Below are 23,277 nucleotides of genomic sequence, written 5' to 3'. Positions count from 1 at the left end.
CGCTTGCTCACACCAGCCTTTTGACAACGGGTGTCCTCGCCCACCGAGTGTGTTGTATTCATATCTGCTTGAGCGCGCTGAAACCATGCTTGGTAATTCAGTTAGTAAACGAATGTTTACAAGTTTATACAGCTGATAAAAGTACTATCCTTACTTCGTGTATCTGTCTAGAAGTTTGCTATCGCAATAGACGCTTTGCTTTTTGAGCGACTCTGTGACACTTATTTCTAAACACGTCCAGTAAACACCTTACTGAACTCACTCACTAAACATTCCCCTTCAGCTGAATTCTAGTTAAGACTACACGAATTTAAGGGGGGGGGGGCGTTCAACTACCTACATTATTACTTTCTCTAAACATGCTCAAAACACTTGACATTTGTCTTGATCCCACATTGAACGATGCAGGTCGATGCCACGAAGAGCGGCACCTATTTCGCCCGTGTACTACGTAGCCGGGCCGACTTCACGCTTTACTCACACCAGCCGCGCCACACCTGCTAGCTCAACCATGACATGGGTACGTTAAAGAAAATGTGACATTGCTACTAGCAAAAAATGTGAAATATAGAAGAAATATTTTGCGTGACTTAGCTACTCATCATGGAGAGCGAAGACCTGTTATGACTCGAGTATATACATGATAGCGTGTGTAAGCGCAACTGAACGAGGACGTAGAATGCAACAGACACACAGAGACAGGGCTAACTTTCAACTGTAGATTTTATTTTTGCGCGCATCGCTAAATATACGCCGTACGAGCGTAAGCAAACCAGGCAGCAAAAAAAGAACATTCAGTGGTGCATGTCGATGAACCGCACAGGTGTCAAAGGCACGGTCAAAACACACTCTGCAATAGTTACACTTTCATAGGCCTCCACAATCGTCCTTGTCATCTTGCTATGAACCCTATACAAAATAGATGTACTGTCAAACATTGGTTTCCCGGGACAATCTCGGCAATTAAGGCCCAAATCACTCGAGATTACCGTAGTGACATTATATTTATGCTATTTTAGTCTCTCATTGATGCATGTGCCAGTTCTTCCAACACACATTCTTCCGCACGAAAGGGGAATGGCATAGACAACGTTGCGAGTGCAAGTTACAAATTGTGACGTTGAGTAGAACATGCGTTTCTGAACATCTAAAAAAATGTATAACCTGCACGCATAACGTTGTCTGTGCCATTCCGCTTTCGAACGGAAGAACGTATGTTGGTCAAAGCCGGGATGTTGAAACATGCTATGCCTATTACGTTGCTTTTCGCTTTTTGTGCATGGTTAGAGTGGCGCTTAGGCCGCGTTATCATGGCACTTTTGTTATCCATGTGATCAGGCGGCCTTGAGGGAGGGGTAATAACGGTGGCGTAGAGAGGAAGCAATAGCTGTAATGCCACGAAACCTGCCTTTGGTGCTCCTTCCGTACCATTATCAACGTGATGCGCTGCGTCTTCGGGTTTCCGACAGGCAATGCAGTTTGCTTTCAATCAGCTCATTTGAGGGCGTTGCCTTATTATGCGGGTTGGAGTGGAGTCACGTGGTAATTTTATATTTCATGAGGATTTTTTTGCCAGTAAGAACAAAAATTGCGCGCATTTAGTATGTCGGTGAAAACACACCATTTATGTGTCATTTGAGGGTGTCTGGGGTACCTGCAAATTCCTCATTGACACTTTGATTGTTAGAAGAGTACTTCTAGAATTAGATAATTACCTGCGATTGTAGAATTAAATTTCAGGAATGAAAGAATTACTGGTCGCTACTAATTTCAGGAATGAAAGAATTACTGGTGGCTACTCCATTGTACTGGAAACAATATGCACTAGGTTTTCTTCGAGTAACGCAACTGTTTTTTAAGTCTTGGTGCATGATAGTTGGGGCACCCTGTATGATTCACTCAGTAACCGAAATGGGGCCAAGCCGGATTCACATGCAATAAGAATCAATAGCAGTCATGCGCAGGAGCGCTTATACTTGGACTCAAAGCAAAAGAAAAAGAAAAGACAGAAAGAGGCTGCAGTTTGGGCGGCAAGGCGAAGCAGTATAAGTGATAGCGAAGTATACAGCAATTACTCGAACGTAGATTACACCACCTAGAGACGTCAGGTTCTTGGTAGTGGGAGAGGACTCGGTCTGTGAAATTAACCTTTCTTCTACTATGAGGTCTTGTAAATTCTCTTATGAGGCCGTCACTTCAGTGAACAATTCTTCGAGGTCACAGGCAGTTTCTTCATGTGCAATGAATACGCAGGGTGTCCCACATAACTAGAGCCAAGAATTTAAAAATGAAAGGCGCGTCGCAAGCAAGTTTAACCGAACACATACTATTCGCAATAACCTATATTAACTAACAATTTTTCCCCTATAACACACTAATTAAGTTTAATCACCCAACTTTTTAATTATTGGCTGAGGACCCCAAGCATGATACGCAGATTCGTAGAGCACCTTCAGAAACAACGGATCGAGTCGTTTCCTTCACGATACGCCTCACGTAGTCCTTCTTTCCGGGTTGCAAAGAAAGTCCACGAAATATGAAAAAAAAAAAACACGTGACTGAGCGCTTTCGCACTTGTAGCGTGCGAGAGCTCTCCAGCGTGCATTGGGTGAACAAGATCGGCTCCCGTCGGATGACGGCGAAAATACATGCTGCTGGCCGAGCGTTGCCGAGGAGATGAAGAATGCCCGGCCGCACCCTCGTCGCCAGTCACGACGCAGCCGACCTTGTTGAACGAAGGCACGCTTGAGAGCAGCACGCTAACACTGCGCAAGCGCTGCGTCACGTGGCTTTTTTTTTTCATACTTCACGGGCTTTCTTTGCAATCCGGAAGAAAGAACTACGTGAGAGGTATCGTAAACGAAACAACTCCATCCGTTGTTTCTGAAGGTGCTTTACAAATCTGCGTATCATGGTTCGGGTCCTCCGCTAATAATTAAAAAGTTGGGTAAAAGAACTTCACTACTGTGGCTTGTGGGAAAGAAAACATTGTGTGGGTCACCATACGCTATTGGGAAATTCGCTCAAGTTATGGGGGACACCATGTATATATATATATATATATATATATATATATATATATATATATATATATATATATATATATATATATATATATATATATATATATATATATATATATATATATATATATACACACGGTGTCCCAGCTAACTTGGACCAAGATGTTAAACACAGCCAAGGGCTCTGGACTACTGTGCAGTACCGACTGCATAGTAGCCGTAGTCGTATGTACTTACGGCCAGCATTCTATTCATCACGAAGTCTTAATTATTTTAATTAGTGAACATCTTCATTATTTCTTGAATCGCAAACATATGAGAGATAGGAAAGAGAGGAAGTTGTCCAACGTTGCAAAGTTGTAGGGCACCTTAAATAACCTCCGAAACAAGCAATTCGTGCTGAAGTGGTCTTGTTTTTTTTTTTTTTTGCAAGAAAAAGCAAAACCCGCGAAATACGATATAGATAGGACCTCGCGCGCCGCTACTCAAGCGCTACCAAGCGAATAGCCACGGATACACGGCTTTACCAGCGGCGGCCGCTCGATACAGGGCTTCACGCTATGTGATGGTCGCGGCAATCAACAGACCACGCCGATGATGCATTGATAAGCGTTTCGGAGCCTTGTACCATGCGGTGATAAGAGAATGCAGCCGTGTATCTTTCAATGGTTGCTTGTAGGCGCTCAAGTAGCGGCGTGCGAGTGCGCACCTATTTCGTATTTCGCGGGCTTAAGTTCTTCATTGGAAAAAACAACCAGGACCACTTCGCACGAAATAAATGCTTACTTCCGAGGGTATTTAAGGTACCCTACAACTTTGTAATTCATATGTTTGTTGAGTCAAGCAATAATCAAAATGTTCACTAATTAAAACTAATTACGTAATACAGTGAAAGCTCGTTAATTCGAACTTCAATAATTCGAATTTATGGATAATTCGAACTGTACGATTTGGTCCGGCCAAGCTCCACGGAAGTCTATGTATAAAAAAGTCCGTTAATTCGAACGCGAGAAGGTTCCCTCACGGATAATTCGAACTACGCTCGCCTGGCACATGGCCAGAGAAACGCACCTACTGCCTACACACAAGGCTGTATTTCCTCCGAAACGGAGAGAACGGCGAGAGAAGGCAAAATCGGAAAACAATCTAACCGGCGCGGGGTCAGCCAGAAGGCAGCGGCGGCTGCCGCCTCTCCGTTCTACGTAACCTCCGAGACTTCTTGCCCGTTGCGAATCTCGGAGGCTGTGCAAATCTTATACAGCTGCTAATGTTGTGCGGAGATGGCACGGCAAGCGCCAAAACACAGCGAATCAAGTACGTCGCAGCTGCGCTTGCAATCAAGAACCAACGAATCAGGGCCTTCGCCACCTTCACATGTTCAGCGTCTTTGTCTCGGCAGTCTTCATCGGTTGTGCACCTCTGTTTTCAGCTTAGGAGGTATCGGCCGTCGCGATTCATTGTGATGGTGTTAAGCCTCGGCTAACGTTCGTTTCGGTGGACATCGGTGGTGTGGCACAGTCAGACCCAGAGCTTCGACTTGAAGATGGCGTGTGCCCGCGGCACACGCCATCACTTTCTGACACGCCGAATTTCTGGCATGCCCTACTGCTTCCAAATCGCAGTGTACTGTTGCTCTCCTTCACTTTCGTTAGTTCGAACTTTCGTTAATTCGAACTGAAGCGTCTTCCCCTTGCGGTTCGAATTAACGAGCTTTTACTGTACTTCGTTATGAAAAATATGCTGGCCTAAGTGCATACTACTACGGCTACTACACGGTTGGTACCATCTCGGTACGATATATATATATATGGTGTTTGAAAGGCTGGTCGGGCCCCAGCCCACCTCCATGGAAAAATGAAAACTTTTTCTGTCTATGGATGCTCGCATTTCAGAACATGTTACACAATTTACGGTTCCCAAATATATTCCTAAAGCTCATATAAATATCATGGCGTCTGTCTATCTCGTGATCTTACGCGGTCGTCTGAAGTAATTAACACAACAAATGATGCTAACTGCACCCTAGCCAATTTCCGTCGCAACTTGCATCACACCCCGCACTATGTAAAAATACTGGCGTACCAAACACTGGAACGGCACAAACTCAAGTACGCCCGCGCCATTTGGGGCCCCATCAGGTTACCCTATCAAACATGATGGAATCAGTCCAAAATCGTGCTGCAAGGTGAATTTATTCAGAATACGCTGCCTGCAGATTTTTTATTCTGATTCTGATCTAACACGCATCACTGCACCAAAAAATTGGAGGACGCTTAAGCTTCGCCTTCAAGAGTGGGACGCGACAGCGTTCCCGTCGACCCGCCAAGGGGTATAAGACAATGCGCTACGGCACAGCGATCACTTACGATGCGCCCCGCATCGGACTTAGCGCCCACCTATCACGCGGTGAGCGTCGAGCAACGCAGCGTTCGGCGCGGCAACGAAACGTGCGCCTGAGCGAACGGAACGAACCAAAGAACTCGGTGTCTCGGAGGGGAAACGATCTACGCCAGCCAAATGTCGTGATCGGCACGGGCAGAGAGATAGATAGATAGTAATCTAAAGAAAGGAACGGCGCTTGATTCTACAACCCGCACGGCGAAGCGTCGTCAGGAGAGAGGGAGTCGGGACTGCGACGCGCCTGGCAGCGGTCCCAATGCGCGCGCGGCGCGCCTCCTGTCGGGGCAGCGCCGTACATTGAGAGGAGGGGGTCTTCTGTGTTTGCCGCAAGATGGCTCTGCGTGTGCGGAAAGCGCAGAAGAAATGCAGCGGAAACGCACTTCGCAACTCGTGTAATTGCGACTTCTGTACGTTACATGTTCATAATTACCGATATACACCGCAGTATAACTTTCCACGGCTCGTTTAGAAGGCAACACCGCATTCACTAGAGGCGCGTTTGTACCGCTTGGAAGCATCCAACTCGTGGCTGAGTGGTAGCGTCTCCGTCTCACACTCCGGAGACCCTGGTTCGATTCCCACCGGGCCAATCTTGGAAGTTGCTTTTTATTTATGAAGCGCCTGCCGTGGTTTATCGCTCACGGTCAACGCCGCGGAAGCCGACGCCGACACCGACGCCGACGACACCGGCTTTTCTGCGACACGAGCTCCTTAACGCTATCGCGTTAAAATGCCGGGCGAACCTTCTCAGTCATGAAGGCCACCGCAATATTTCGAGGCTTGCCCCTTTTCACAGATTTTATCATGGGTCAATGAGCCGAGCCGTAATCACTCCCGCCCACCGATTATCGCTTCTCATCAGTCACCAAAAAGCCGTTTATTCCTCACATGCGCATACTTCTGCGCACATGACTCCATTTTTCGCCGAAACAGCAAAACGTCGAAGCAAGTTATCCGTAGGTGGTGTAAGCAACCCCTCCCCTCATAAATTTAAAGCCGGTCTGGCGGACTTTATTAAATAGTGTTATGACTTCTCACTCTTTACATGTTGTAACGCGCGGCATTGAAATCTTTATATGTATGCTTCAAGTGAACTAATATTTCTATTTAAAGCACTAAATGCACAGAACAGCAGTTTACGATAGGTAGTGAGGCACTGGAAGTGGTAGGGAATACATCTACTCAGGACAGGGAGTGACTGCAGATCCAGATCATAAGATTGAAATATTCAGAAGAATTAGAATGGGCTGGGGCGCGTTTGGCAGGCATTCTCATATCATGAGCAGGAGGTTGCCATTATCCCTTAAGAGAAAAGCTTATAGCAGCTGTGTCTTACCAGTACTCACGTACGGGGCAGAATCCTGGAGGCTTACCAAAAGGGTTCTACTTAAATTGAGGACGACGCAAGGAGCTATGGAAAGAAGAATGATAGGTGTAACGTTAAAGGATAAGAAAAGAGCTGATTGTGTGAGGGAACAAACGCGAGTTAATGATATCTGAGTTGAAATCATGAAAAAGAAATGGGCAAAGTTAGGTGGGCGGATGACATTAAGAAGTTTGCAGGGACAACATGGCCACAATTAGTACATGACCGGGGTGGTTGGAGAAGTATGGGAGAGGCCTTTGGCCTGCAGTGGGCGTAACCAGGCTGATGATGATGATGATGATGATGATAGGGATGATGACATGTTTTACTGCTGTATGGGTTGTACTGTCTACCCGTTTGTATTTGTTATTCATATGTATTTTGAGCTCCCGTAATCAGCGTTTCTTTCCTGTTGATAAGTTATTCCTACGTACGCTTAAGCATTCCTCATGTAAAACCACGGAACAGGGGTATTTCGAGATACTCGAAATTACAAACTCGGGAAAACAAAATGACAAATGGCAGAATGGTGTTTACTGAGTGTTAACTTCTTGATGTTTAATTGTCAACAAAAACACTTATTGTGATAATTCTAATCTCAATTGTATTGCGCATTATTTACTCCCTGTCTGCCTGCATTTTACACGTCAGTTTTGTCCTTTGTGGAGTTGCCCTTAACTCAGAGTTTTTGTCTTTTCTCTGCTGTCTTCTCACTCCCTAATAGGGCTTGATTTCTCCGAGCACTCGATCGAACCCTTCGATGCTTCGCCTCGCCGCCGCAGTGGCAGCCGCCACAGCGATTCTGCTGGGCACATGCGTTCTGGTTCTCTTCGGCGTTCTAGACTTCTGGGAAGAATGGGACAGCATGCTGTGCACCACTCCGGCCTGCAGCGAGTTCGCCAAGCTCATCGCCGACAGTGTATACCAGCCCGTAGATCCCTGCAGGAACTTCGACGCGTACGTCTGCAGTGGTTGGCGAACCAAGCGAAAGTACTCTTTGAACGCAGAGCTAGTAATGAATGCGGTAGACGTCATGACCAAGGTCGTCAGCAAGGACGTGGGACCGGACACAACCGTACAAAACAACCTCGACATGGCCGGGCACTTTTACCACTCCTGCGACGTGGCGTGGCGCGGCGAACGTGACGAGCTGCCCGTGATCCGCGAGTACCTCGAACGTGCGGGTATCATATGGCCTCGCAGATCGGCGACGCCTAACGTTGCGCGTACGCTACTGAGCCTGAGCATCGAGCTAAACTGGCCAGTAGTTGTTAGCGTGTTTGTGACGAAGCAGACTATATCGATTAGGGTTCCCAGCTCCTATTTCGCGGCTGCGGAAGAAAGAGGCAGGCTACCGAACGAGGAAAGCCGGAAACGAAGCTTCCAGTTACCCAAAACGCACTTCTTCGATGGCCTTGAAGACGATACTGTCACATTCGAGGACACCACTAAATTGGACGAGGCGTTCTTTCGTCCCCTCGTAGACGTCCGTAGGTACACTGGTGAACAACTCATGAACTATAACGATGAACACAAGTGGAATTACTTGCTCGCGGAATTCAACCTGACGGCGGTGAGCAGATTCCAGAGCGACAGCGTCGATTACGTGGCGACATTCTTCGACCTGTAGAACAAGTCAGGCGAGGCGAGAACTCACCTCTTCGTTTCGTGGATGGCAGCGCGGTATGTCAGTACATTCTCCAACCACGCCCTCATCTCGAACTTCCGCGGCACAACAAATTACGAAACGATCAAATACGAGCAGATGCGATGGTGCTTCTCACTCGTCTACAATTTCATCGGAGACTTGCTATTCGCTCCGTACAATGCCCACATTTTTCTCTCTGACGTGCGCCTAGACGTTGAACGCATTGTCCTGGCAATCAGAAATGCGTTCGCAGCTCGCCTCGCACCAACGAGAACACCCAACGGGGCAAAAAATTACACAGCGTTCCGATGGTCCTCTCTTAATACCGTGATGGCCGTTTTGAAACAAACCGAACTTCAGAACGACAACGCCAGTGATCTTGCCGGCATACTTTTTCCCGACATGAATGAAGCACTAGCGAGCAACTGGCACGCCGCGTGGAAATACTGGCTGTCGGGACCAGGAGGTGGCGTTCCACGTGTGCTGAGCCTCTTCGCCGCTAGTGACTTCAAGCTGTTTGAATATTGGCGCGGTGACTTTGTCCTCGCCCCCTACGCCCTCTCCTTCCCGCTGTACGACGTCCATCTCGCGGACGCCGTAAGTTCGGGGCACTCGGTGGAGTCGTGGCCAGAGCTTCGGCCGGACTGGCACTGTCACACTACTTTGGCGACAGAAATTCCACCACTGAAGCCTTGAACGAAACGCTTAAGTGCACCAACAGCTCTTACCAAAGAGACGCGTGGGCTTCACTAAAGGACCTAGCAGGATTGAACGTTCTGGCGGACGCGTACCAAGCGCACGGGTCACGCCACACCCTGGCTAGCGTGAGTGGCTTCACGGCAGCACAGCTGTTTTTAGTCTCCTGGTGCTTCGCGAAGTGCCGCGGATACTCGGAGCCACTCTCCGATCAGTGCAGCGCGGCTATTCGCCATGTGTCTACTTTCACCTCCGCTTTCGGCTGCTCCTCGGGCGATCCGCTGAATCCGGTGAAACAGTGCGTCGTTTTTAATTGACCTGCTTGTGCTTGAGAACGAACAGTAGACGTGTGTGCCGTAATTCTGGTGCCACGTCACAATAGATATTGTGTGTTTGTGTACTGTCATTATATATACGTGTGTAGGTTTTAGTGGCTACGCGTTTGCCCAAAATACGTAGTCCCTGCTCCAAACTTCCTAGGTTGCTCGTCTACATACAGCATTAGGCTTTATTTTCTCATGTTTGCGTCAATGCCTTCTATATCTACATATATTGAAACACGGCCCTCACTGCGGAGAGCTCGTGGACGGTTAGCACAAAAGATGGGCTTGTCAGGTTAACCCCGTGGTAGACCCCATCCCCGAACCCGCTTTTCGGCAATGGCCGGCCAACCTTCGCAGCGATCAGCCTGACCGGCTGCAATGGCTCGTCGGTCGGGCTCTAGCCTCGGAGGAAACCAGAGGGTGACCAGTCGAGGAGGACATTGTATTTTGATATTTGGAGAATTTCGATCTAGAATAAAAATGTGTTCGATAAATAAATGAATAAATAAATAAATAAATAAATAAATAAATAAATAAATAAATAAATAAATAAATAGATAAATTAATTAATCAGTCAATCCATCAATTGCCAGAAGTAGGCATGCTCTCCACAGTAGCAAAGGAACTGACGAAGCTTATAAACGAAAAGGAGGTAACATTCGAAATTATAGCATCGTAAAGATTGAGCAAGTAATAAATTTCCGGCAAGCGCCTATGCACGGTGAATTCGGATGTTAATGCGGTTACCTTGAAGCAGTTTAGCGAAACGCGTACTGCCAGGGTCCTGAATTATTTGCGGCCTGTTTTCTTATGTGCCGCAAATCTTTGTCGCAACATTATTCGAATTGTAATCGTATTACCGTTGGCAGTTAAGAGGAGTTCTGGCGTAATTATTTTTTCTCTTGCCAACATTATCATCACGCCTCTGTAGATGAGCGCTCCTCGATCAATGAAAGCTGTGTGTTCATCCGTTTTACTTCACTTCTTTCACCATCTTCAGCTGGTTTTGATATCGTCTTATTCACTTCGCTCTAGTGACTTCAATATTTCAGTGAGCACCTCTTGACTCGTGTTTTGCTTGTTTATCTTGTCACTTAACCATTGTCACATGCTCACTGAATGTTCACTGCATCTAGCGTCACATGCCTAGCTGTACATAACCGAAGGACGAAGTGGTCCGTTCAGCCACTCCTTAAGTAGGCCAAATTGGCTTGAAAGACGAAAAGCATAGATGCACATAATGAAAAGCTCCGTGAAGTTTCCAAACATTGCTAAACGATATAAGATGGGGGCAGCATGAAATAAGTGAGAAGGGAGCTGTATATAGGAAATAAAAATGTCTGCCTTGAAAAATAAGCATGGCATAGATGGATGAATAATTTTCTTGAGGCCCTTCGGAGCGCGCGATGAGCGCGCAGCGGGCCGCTCCCACGTCGGGACAGAGGGGCCATGCCCCTACGCCGCGTCGCGGGCCGATGCACAGCCCAGAGCTGTGCTACTAGGCCTGAGCTGCGTAGAGCTCGGGTTCACTCTTCTTTGGTAGTCCTGGTCCCCGGTGCCAGGGGGTAACCCCAGAGCATGTGAGCAAGGCTAACTATATATTTACAACAGCGACAAGCACTGTAAGATTTTGTGCAGGAAGTCCGGGCATGGGCAGATGCCTGTCTGAAGCCGCCTGTACGTGACCTCTTGTGCTTTGAGTGCTTAATGCGGTAGTGGCATGTTTCTCTTGACTAACTTATAGTGCTGGGTGAGGTCGTTTTGAGTGACGAGAGGGTCGCACATCGCTCTTCCATCCTGTCGAGAGGGAGTCCAGGCTCGCGCGGTGAGTTAGGTCTCGTACGGCCTCGGGTGCCGTCTTGTTGAGATTAGGAAGCGGCCCCTCTAATTGTCCCATGTGTGACGGGAACCAATTGAACAGGCATACTACTACATAAAAGGAAGAGACTAAAGAATTGAAGAATTACGAACCGATTAGCTTGCTTCCAGTATTGTACAAAGCATTCGCAAGAGCAATTACTAATAGAATCAGCGCAGCAAATGGCGTTGGCCACCCCAGAGAACTAGCTAGCTTCAGTAACCTATAATCTGCAATGAATCAAATATATGTAATCAGTCTGGCAATTGAAGAATCTGTGCACTAAACTGGTCTCCCTATGCAAGTTTCACGGAAACCAGCAGTCATCGAAGCGTTGCGGAACCAAGAAGTACAGGCAGCATGCGCGAACATATTAGCAAAAAAGAATAAGAACTCCCAGTTTCGCACAGAACGCTAAGCATTGATTGCCGTAGAAAAACATTAGATAGCTATACGACGTAAGATTAGTCGTATTATCAGCAGCATCAACTGCTTGAAACAAGCGCTTAATAGCCTAACAGGCACGTTGTCTGTCTAGCGTGCGCAGTCAATTACGAACACATCTCATTCGATGACTGTGGACACTTGCCATGGAGAACGCTGGCGTGATGAATAGCGGCAGCCGTGGCGAGTGCATATCGCTTCATGCTGCCTCTCACTCGAACGCCAACTATGTGCACGAGAACAGAACAAACACGAAGCCATATCAGGTTCACTTGCCATTGAACCCACCACGTACTGCTTCCAAGATAAGACGCGCTAGGCCGCCGCAGCAGAAAACACCGCCCCCTCCCCCCCCCCCCCCCCCCCCAAACGAGCGCACATCTCCCCGCTTCCGACTTTGCGCGCGTGGAAAGACGGCGCGCATCCTCGCCAAAAAGACCTGAAACTTTGTAAACTAGCGACACTCGCCTCGCTCCGCCTTCGCTTCTCTCTTTCGCACTACCTACTAAACCGTCTACTACGCTTCAGCGTAATGGACGACCTTTCACTTAGTAAATGCACGCATAACAAGGCGGTGCGCTTTAATCGCTCGCATTGGCCTTGTGACCCTAAGTTTGTGTACAGTACTCAATTTGACATGAGGACCCTCTTCAAAAACAGCGCAAGGGGACGGCACAGAAGAAAGGAAGACGAACATAGGCGCATCTAACAAGTGGTTTTATTGAAGCCAGACCCACAAGTATGTATATCCACAAGCTGCGCAGATGCAGCGTAACAAGGGAAACGGGATTCGTCTAACAGCAAGTGAATAAACCAGGCGCCAAATGTATTTCCCTTCTGCATTGTACTCTGCAATCGATATTTCTCTTACACAGTTCTGACCGGCATTACGGATAAAATGCCTCTGACGTTTCACGAGCGGTTCTTTTCTTGCCTAGGATTTTCACGCTACGGAAACGTGGTTCACAAGTGGGACAGCTACTGCAACGGTCAGCAAGATGTGTAGTCTGCTTGTTGGCTAGATTTCTTGCATGCTCCCTGAGTCTGTTATTATTGCATCGCCCCGTCTGGCCCACATGTGCCTTTCGGCAGGATAGGGGGATCTCGTGCGCAATGTTGTTGGCTCACTCGACTAGTTTTCGGTGGTTCTTTTTACAGCCCACATTTTTGCCCGCACAAGTGATGCGACGGCATAGCTGAGCAAGCTTCTTGGAGATGAAAAAACCATCGGAACGTAAAACCGTGTGGCCACTTTTTTTCGGCAATGTGTCTCCTTGTGCAGGTAGGGAACCACTTCTGGCCTCTCAGTGCCCACTAAGGTTTGCACAGCATTCTTGCAAGCAGGGCACTCCATTTTCTTGAGCGTTTCCGCTACTGACACGGTGACTGAGCCAGGGAAGACAGCTGAAAAAAACTTTGCCAATTGTACATCAAATCTAGTTTGCTCATTGTGAATGCACGACTTTCGGAGCGCGGATTCCAAACAGTGTTGCAATGCCTCTCTTAATTATCTTAAAGCGAGCAGTTCGCATAGGAGGAGCTCCTTTCGTGCATGCAGTGAATACGCCCACCACTGGTGGCTTTCGCTGAACTTCAGGCGTAAATTAAAACATTTCAGCCTTCCTTCTTCTGGACGCTCATATATGAAGGTCAGCCTTTGTTATGAATTTTATTATCATCGAGAACACACTTTTGCGCATGCTCATACTAGATGGAGCGCGGCTTGTTAAAAACGAATTAATAAGTCTATACAGCGAGAAACTTTAATTGCAGTGTCATTGTTAGTAGGAATGAAGCGATCGTGTAAAGAGCAATCAATGGAAGATAAAAAGGTGTGGCACAACACAGGTGCGATGCAAATATAGACCTGTAGGTCTCGCTTCAATGAAATCAGTTAGATGCGCCTGTGTTCGTCTTCTTTTCTATTGCGCTGTATTTGAAGCTGGTTCTCATGTCAAAATACCAACTAGCCCAACATTCAACTCTTTTAAAGCATATAACTTCTCTTCGAATAGGTATATAAATTCAGTGACTGTACCTTTCTTACCTGTTTTGATTACTATTAAAATCATGCGTAATTATGCTGTCGCAAATACCAATGGAGCGGGGAGAGAGCCGGTAATGCGCTAATCTGCAAACAATACACACGAGCGCAGGCAACGCGTCCCTACGGCGTCCGCGGTTCCCGTGGTCAACGCCGTAGAAGACGCCGCGGTTTTCTCCACTCTCTATGGAGAGGCGGGAGAGGCGAAAATTGCGGCATCCTAGCAGCCGCCGCAGAAGAACGCACCATCCTCCTATCCTGACCCCCTTGCCTCGCGTGCCAAAGGATAGGGCACGCATTTGGGCCGCGTTCCTCACTCGCGTGCGCCAACTATGCTGTCCTCGTGTGCCTCCCCGCTAACCCTCGCCGCGTCGCTATGCTGCGCGATGCTATTTTTAGACTCTGATTTCACTCTCCTCAGCTCCGTCTCCATCAGCTCGGCGAAGTCGCGAACGCAGTGAGAAACATAGTGAGGTTCTCACAGTTCCACTGTAAAAAGTGCCTAAACAACTGCTAAAGTCATCTCATGACGACTACGAATGCATCACGAACGCAGCACTTGGGAAGCGAGTGTTGCAAAATGTTGTTGCGAATGGTTGTAAATAACGCGTTTACGATCGAAAGCTATCATCGCGGCCTCCAGCAAGCCCTAAATAACATAAAAAGTTAGTGACGCTTCACTTCATGAACGCGGGTTACGCGCAAGCGTATGGACGTCGCGAGCACGTTCAGTGAGCACCGCGGCGTCGAAGCACAAGCGAAAACGGCGCGAAGTTCGTCGCGGACGCCGCCACATTGATGCTGATAGTGCGACGCCTGGTATGCAACAGGGACAGCACATAGTTACAAATGCAAAGGGATGCTGCGAACATGCACAGCGAGCACCGCGACATCCAAGCACAAACTTAAAGGGCGCGAACGCGGTCGCTGACCATACATTGGCCTCGACGGTGCAACCAACGCCTGGCGTGCCACAAGGAAAGCGCATATTGCTACACATGCGAAGAGAGGCCGCGAACATGCACAGCGAGCACCGCGACATCCAAGCACAAACGTAAAGGACGCGAACATTGACATCAACGTTGCGACGTGCCACAGGGACAGCGCATATTGTTACGCATGGAAAGAGACGCCGAGAACATGCGCAGCGAACACAGGGGCGTCGAAACAGAAACGAAAATTGGCTGTGGTTGAGCTCTGGTTAAACCTGGTTGAATTGCGAAAGCAACGATGCAACCTCTATCTCTCATTCTTCCTAGCTCGCTCAGCTTTCGCCTTAGAATTTAACTGTTCCGAAGCAGTAGAGCAACTAGATTCAGATATAGACTCTTCGTCGGTAACTTCCATGGCGAGACTTATCAACCAAAGCGTAGCGCACCGCTACGCTTTGGTAGTCCGGTGGAGCGTTGACCAACGTGCTGATCTTTGCTGCTTACTTCTAGGGCCTGTTTCACCGATCGCCAACTGCCCACCTGTTCACCTTGCGGCCTGCTAGCTTGCTGGCCGGCTGATCAAGGAGCGAGTAACGGACAGCGTTCGGCGCAACAACTAAGCCACGAGTGTGGGCGGTCAGCGATAACATCGTCGCTGATGACTGACGGCAGCGGTGACGTCAGGAGCCTGGACGGTGCCAACACCTATAAAACGAAGGACCAAACCATGCTGGAGTGCAGTCCGGTGGAGCGTCGACCAACGTGCTGATCTTTGCTGCTTACTTCTAGGTAAGAGGCGCCTACTTGGTGGGAACGGTCGTTTTTCTTTTTGCTCCACTGGACTGCACTCCTGTCTCGAACCACGTCGCCGCGAGATTGTACGAAGTGTTCAAAGTTGTTTGAAAAAGATCAAGAGAGTATATCTTGTTCCAAATGCAAGAAAGTATACCACGCGGGCAAATGTTCGGGAATGACTAAAAAGGCTTTTAAAAATATGGGACCACGCGAAATCGACGGCTGGATGTGTGACAGTTGTAGAAAGCAGGAATCAGGGGAAGAAACGTCAGAAACCAGTGACACGGAACGCAGAGGGGAAGGGAAGGGAGGAAAGAAAAATCATATGAGTCATGTTGCAAAACTCATTGAGGACATTAGCCAGAAGATGGCGGCAGTCTTGGGCCGACTAGAAGAGATGGAAAAAAAGGTAGACAGACAGTGCACGACAACAGAAGGAATAGAAAAATCTATGGAACTGTTGTCACATAAGTATGACGAAATTATGGCCACCACCGTAAGGCAAGAAAAGGACATTGCAGAATTAAAGATACCGTCAGCAGAACTGACGCGAAAGATGGCAGAAAAAGACAATGAAATTGCAAGCCTGAAGGAAAACGTCGAGAGTGCTGAACAGTACTCGAGGGAAAAAACATCGAGATACATGGCGTCCCGTATAAACAGGGCGAAGATCTGTATAAGGTTCTAGCAGGGCTTGGCGCCAAGCTGGAAATACAGACAGTCGAACGTCACTCACTGAAGGCCATTCACAGGCTAAAAGAGAAGAAAGATAAGATACCCCCAATCATTGTCAGATTTAAGTAATTGGCTGATCGTGACCTGTGGATTTCGAAGAAATACGCCCTCCGATCTGATGGCATGTACATAAACGAAAACTTGACACGAGCGCAAAAGAAGTTGTTTTGGCTGAGCAGACAAAGGGGCAGACAACAGGGCTGTAAATTTGTTTGGATGCGCAATGGCAGAATTTTCGCTAGGCGCAACGAAGGAAGTCCTGCCATGATCATTACAACAGAAAACGATGTGGAAAAAATAAACTAATGGCAGGGTTCACTTCTTTTTCTGAGTGGGATTCTCATATAAATCAGTTCACTAAGGAAGAACGGTTAAAGCAGGAGCTAAGTTTATTACATGTAAACATACGAAGCATAAAGAAAAACTGGGACCAGTTATGTGCTTACGTAAACACTCGGCAGACAAGAGAAGATGTAATTGTCTTGACAGAGGTTAATCTCGATGCAACTCGACTAAGCTTTTACAGCCTTGCTGGGTACTCTCGGTACGCTTGGTGTCGAGAAAACAGAAAAGGAGGCGGGGTGGTCGTGTTTGTGAGCGATACCTGGTTGTCATATGAAATTCACGTATCCGTAGAAAACGCAGAAATGGTGGTTGTCTCTCTTAGCAAGATGGATACAACTTACATTGTATGTGCAATATACAGACCACCTTCCACGAACATTCCTTTATTCCTCGAAGAACTAACCTCACTCCTAAAAAAAAATATATGAATGAGAAGCAGTTTATTTTAGCGGGAGACCTAAATATAGATATAATGCTAAATTCAAGGAGGGTAGTTAGAGACTACTTAGACCTACTCGCTGAATTTGGCTTAGTTAACCTTATTAATAACTGTACAAGAGAGGAATTTTTAGGTTCCAAGATAACTACATCATGCATCGACCACATAATTGTCCGCATAGCAAACAAACATTGTTCATCAGGAGTCATTAAATTGAAACTTGCAGACCACTACTTCGTGGCACTTGCAACCATGAAAGAAACTTGTAACCATGAAGACAATGCGAACATCAGACCTAGAATCAGGAACATTTTAGACAACAGGAGTATAGACAAAGCTATTCAGAACACAAACTGGAATGCTATATTACCTCTGGATCACATGAGGCTATATACTGTATTTCTCGAAAAGTTCCACCTCATATACGAGACGTCCTCTAAAGGTATAAAAATAAAGCAAAGAAAACCGGAGAACAATTGGATAACGCAGGATATCATGGAATTGTGTTACTTAAAAGATAAAGCTTGGCAGAACTGTAGAAGGGACCCTGAAAATGTAGCACTTAGGCAGGAATTTCGCACATTGCGAAATCTTGTAACAGCCAAAACGCGACAGGCGAAAAGAAGATACTTATCCCAGCAGTTTGCGCTCAACAGGAATGATGGAAGAAAAACATGGAAATTGGCAAACAGTTTAATGGGCCGCGTCAAACAGGCAACGATTGAGGAGGTCATCGACAAAAACTTTCCGAAAGAAGAAACACAGTCATTGTGCGAACTGTTTAACGAGACTTTCATTCACGCAACAGATAACCTGCGCATTGCTCATGGTACGAATCGTCTCGAATATCAGCCAATACTTTCATGCACACATACAGCGTACCTTCCTGAGATAACAGAAACTGAGCTATGGAATATGATAGCTAAAATGAAGATGTTCAAACCACCAGGTTTTGATAAGATCCGCGTAAGAGATCTGTACTACAACTTTAACAAACTAAAAGATGTGATTCTCAAAATATTAAACGGAATATTAGAAACCGGAATGATGCCCAAAGAATTGAAAATTTCGATAATGAGACCTGTGTACAAAAATGGAAAGAAAAGTGACTGCGCAAACTATAGACCAATTTCTATTATACCTGGCCTGGCTCATATTTTGGAAAAGCACGTGGCTTCCGTTATGCAGTCTTTCTGCGATAAATATTCATTAAACAACCCGGCGCAATATGGGTTCACAAAGGACCGGAACACAACCACGCTCTTAGAAGAATTCTCGGATTACATTACCACTGCGATAGAAAACCATCGTCTTATGCTAGCATTATTTTTAGACCTATCAAAGGCATCTGATACTATTGATCACGCCTTATTGTTGCAAAAGCTGGACAACCTAGGTTTCAGGGGCCGATTTCATCAATTTTTTGAGGGATATTTCACCGACAGATCACAGTGTGTAAAAATTGAAAACAAATACAGTGAATTTAAGTCTATAAAATTCGATGTTCCGCAAGGAAGTACTCTGGCCCCATTACTATTTAATATCTACGTCTCTGAACTGGGTTTTTTTAATTTGAGATCAAGAATCTTCCAATATGCAGATGACACACCATTAGCACTAGAACTCCCTGATCTAGATCTTGGGTGCAAAGTGTTTCAACAGGAAGTATGCAGGGTAATAGACTGGCTGACGCAAAATTCAATATATTTGAATCGGCAAAAAACAAAGCTTATCTGTTTTAGAAACCCACACAAACGAATGCTCCTAAGGGAGTCTCTCTTTTTACATAACTCTCATTGCACTCCGTGCACATGTAATGCTATACCATTTGAACATACAATCAAGTATCTCGGAATAATATTTGATGAGCATATAACATGGAATGATCATGTGCTGTATATATGTAACAGGCTCAGAGCTGTGTCTGCGATGATGTACAACCTAAGAGGTAAAACTTCGATGCACTTGAGGCGCACCATATACATGGCGCTGGCTGAATCTATTATAACCTACGGTATTACATTGTATGGAACTTGTTCTGATCACAAAATGGGAGCCATAAACCGCATAATTAAAAGAATAGTAAACAGTGTAACCTACGGAACTATGCTGTAGCAAGCTGACAAGGAGGAACAATACAATAGGCTTGGCATACTGGAAACGCGTGAACTATTTTATTACACTGTGGTCACACGTCATTACTATGCAAAGGATTTCAAAGTACCTGTCAAGAAAAACGTTGCTCTAAGAAAGACAGAAACATACATTAAGCCACGATGCTTTACACATTACGGGAAAAAAGTAAGGGGATATTACGTGCCACAGATATTTAATGAACTTGGAGAAGCGCTTGGAAATTTAAAAACTAAACGAAAAATGACTGAATCAATAAGGAAATGGTGCTCGTCATTGCAGATAAATCACTGATAGCCTCTTGCATGTGGAAGGTTGCTTTCCTAGATTTGCTCCTTGGATATTCTGTGAGTTGTCGTATGGCTCATTGTCAAGCTATTATGATGTCCTTTATTTATTTTTTACTTAGTTTTAATTTTGGCTCGAGTTGTAGTCATTATGTCTCTATAGTTTTGTATAATATGGTTAGTCTGTACTAGTATGCCTTACTTCATTGTTTTGTGGTACACGTTCGATGATTCACTGTGCTGCCTGAACAACCAACAAGCACGCTGTGCTTAGGTTGGACAGGAAATGAAAACCTATGTACCAAATGAAGATGAATAAAATTTGATTTGATTTGATTGATATATATCCCAGTGAAGCCACCACAGAGCGAGCGCATGGCGAGGAGGTCGTCATATCCACGGAAAGACCACCTGTATGACGCGGCGCCGACTCGGGGGCCACGGCAGACGCGACCAGCGGCTCCCTTCTTGCTGCGGTGCGGAGCAAGCTGACGTCACGCGTAATAGCAACGGATAGAGCTGACGTCACACCACGTGCACCGGCTCTGGTGGGGCCACGGTTAGACCTGGCATAGTATTGCTTTGGCAATAAAAGTGTGCGGATGCGGTCGCGGATAACACTTTAAACTCGGCGGTCGAACACATGGCTTGCCACAAGGGGAACACATCTTGCTACTCTCGCAAAGAAGAGACGCCGTGGACATGCACAGCGACCACAGGGACGTCGAAGCACAAATTGAAAGGACTCGGAATGCCGTAATCCTCTTCTCCACCTCCATGCGCCTTCCACTTCCAGGCACCTTCCTCCTCATGCGCTCGCATCCCTCGGGGCGACTATTTCGCTGGTTTCACAGACGGGGCATCTCGCTTGTGCGAAAACTTGCCCAAACTATAGCTGTCTTTGTATGTGTAAGCGTAACCCTAAATTTCACTTGGCCCACCCCCAAAATTAGGTTGGCCCATGCAAAACTATAACTTAAATAATTTAAATAAACTACCTAAATAACTTAAATAAGTTGAGCATGGGCCAGCTTAAACTTTTGGGCTACAAGTTAGTGCAGCCCCCAACTTCATGTTGGCCGTCACCCATATTTAAGTTGGCAAGCCACCAAATTTAAAGTTGGCCCACCCCTAAATTTTAGTTGACCAATCCCTACATTGTGTAGGCACACGTCCAGATTTAAAGTGGGCGCACCGGAAAGTTAAGTTGGCCCAACCCCAGAATTGGCACGCCCCCACATTTATATGTGCCTACTTTCACATTAGAAGCCCGCCCACCCCCAAATTTCAAGCTGGCCCGCTACCAAATTTTGGTAGGCCCACCCCTACATAAGATTTCCCATGCATCTTCTATAACCCTTGTGTCGCGTTAGGGGTTCTCTCCAATGAATTTTCTTCTTTAATTGTTCCTTGACGCTTATCAAGCTACCAATAATCTACATTTACATTATTTAAGGATTAAATGTCTTAACACAAATTACGCATTTCTGTGCAAATACAAAGCATTTTCTTTTCGCACAATTCTTTGTGTGAAGGACCTGGGGTACTCGACAAAGAATAGAGTAGGGGCCCGATGATCGGCCGCGCCTGAAATCCGACCACACTTGAAATTAAATCAGTTTTTAAAGCGCAGCTCTTGCGTTGAGCGTCGGCGTTCGACAGAGTCGTACCTCGTAACCGAGCGAACGAGCACAGCGAAAGATGAAAGCGAACAGGGAGCGCAGCGGCAGATTAAAGAGAGTGCGAGGAGGAAAGCGAAGCAGGAGCGGAGGGGAGACGGGCTTGCCGCCGGCACACCATGCCGGCGGCTGTGGCATCTGCAGCAGCGTGGGTGATCTCATCTGTGCTTCCGAATGGGGGAGGGGGGCAGGGTTCCGGGAGGTGGGGAGAGCTGCGCTCATCCACGGCGTCTGCTGCTTTTGTTCTGCTGCTCCGGTACCAGCATGTGTGACGGTGATCACCGCTCCTGTAAGGGGGGATGGCGAGTGGCTTGGACTAACGCTCGATGTTACGCTCCCGTGGGTGTTGTCGCAGCTGACGCTGGTGGTACGGCTTCGCCGCCATGAAAGGTCACTCTCGTTGTTGGAACGGAATTGTGAGAAGCGTAGTGCCGCGCAAGACGTGATGTGCGGCGACAATGGATACAACGTTGTGCCAGAGTAGCGTGTGTCGTCTGTCTGGAACCAAAGTGCTGCATGAGCTCAGATCTGTCTGCGGCGGCTGCTGCAAATCGCGCCCACGCATCACCCACGAGCTGGCTCTCGTGATCTCCAGATTAGCGAGGCAGGCGCGCCACACTTCGTTCCGTTTGGAACGTTCCGCAAGAGGCAGATATTCCGTGCCATCCAATATAGCGCGAAACGAAAGCACCTATTGAGGTGCGCTGCAATTTTGCATTAGGTAGTGTCGTGATGGTCGGTGAATATTTTTTATTTTTCTGCGAATTTCCTTCTCATGATCAGCGTCCCCTGCGAGTAATTTGTCTAGATAAACGCACTCACGTACAGTCTCTAGAGGCGGAGTGGCGATCCTTAATTATCGTTACCTCGCCAAGCTATTGAACATTACATTTGTTTTGTGGGTTTTACGAGCCGAAACCACTTTCTGATTATGAGGCACGCCGTAGTGGAGGACTCCTGAAATTTCGACTGCATTGGGTTCCTTAACGTGCATCTAAATCTAAGTACACGGGTGTTCTCGCATTTCGCCCCCATCGAAATGCGGCCGCCTTGGGCGGGATTCGATCCCGCGACCTAATGCTCAGCAGCCCAACACCACAGCCACTGAGCAACCACGGCGGATTTATCTTTGTTTTGTGCATAATATGTTTTCATCCCTCTCTTACACTTTCTCAGTTAAGAACTTCAATCATTTATTGTAATTTGTCCCCAGTGTTGCCGAATAGAACAACGTCGTCTGCAAACCGAAGGTTGCAGAGAAATTCGCCGTAGATGCTGATACAGAAGCCTCCCAGTATAACTTCAACACTTCTAAGCATGCAGTGAGTAGCAATGGAGATATTGTGTCTGCTACCCCTGAGCCATTTCTTAATAGGTAACTTTCTAAATTCCTTGTCTAGAACCAAGATCGTTGTGGAATGTTTGTAGATATTTCCCAAGATATTCACGTAAGCCTCCTGTACTCTTTGATCACGCAATGCCTCTATAACTGATGACATCTCTACTAAATCAACCAGTTTTTAGTGTGTGAAAGCAGTTGTCAAGCTGCGAAAGTGCAGCTTTTCTCTCCAACCACCTTTCTTTCGTTGTACATAGCGCTAAAAATAAACTTCCTAGATTGATTGATTGAATACCCTTATGAAAATATGAGATGAGTTTCACATGAAAGTCTGACGAGTTTTGACATCACAGCCATTAGACTTTCTGATGAGTTTCTTTGGAATTTTCTGATGTATTCCTAATGTCATTCTATAACATATTGGCCACCGTCTTTCTGTAGAACTCTTGACGAGTGCTTTTCTTGTGAGCATGAAATGTCTTCCTAATGTGCGCTCCAAAGCAGTTTTCTTGTGACTTTCTCACGTCTTCCTAGCGAATCTCTAATGAGCTTATACATTAGACTGCCGGTGCTCGTATTACTCCTATAACAAAATTGGCCACCACGTGTGGTAACATTTTCTCATGTGTCCCAATGGCAGTCAGACCTTATTTAAATATGTTACCTGTGCGTGACTATCTTTGGTGCTATATATATGCAGCCTGTATGCATGTATGTCCAGTGAAGATGCAGCACTTCTGACATGTACATGGGCCCTACATATGCTGCATGTTAGACATTACTCAACGAAA

General features: G+C 46.6%; 1 long non-coding RNA gene across 1 annotated transcript; it reads left to right on the top strand.

The window, feature by feature from the left end:
* The first annotated feature begins 407 nt into the window (after nucleotides 1-407).
* LOC135918542 (uncharacterized) lies at nucleotides 408-20,192 on the top strand. The gene is made up of 3 exons (XR_010569679.1): nucleotides 408-520; nucleotides 15,245-15,523; nucleotides 19,821-20,192. It is a non-coding gene; the product is annotated as an uncharacterized lncRNA (long non-coding RNA).
* The last annotated feature ends 3,085 nt before the right edge of the window (nucleotides 20,193-23,277 follow it).

The sequence above is a fragment of the Dermacentor albipictus genome, unplaced genomic scaffold, assembly GCF_038994185.2.
Source record: "Dermacentor albipictus isolate Rhodes 1998 colony unplaced genomic scaffold, USDA_Dalb.pri_finalv2 scaffold_15, whole genome shotgun sequence".
NCBI lineage: Eukaryota > Metazoa > Arthropoda > Arachnida > Ixodida > Ixodidae > Dermacentor > Dermacentor albipictus.
This window is presented reverse-complemented; position numbering and strand designations above follow the sequence as displayed.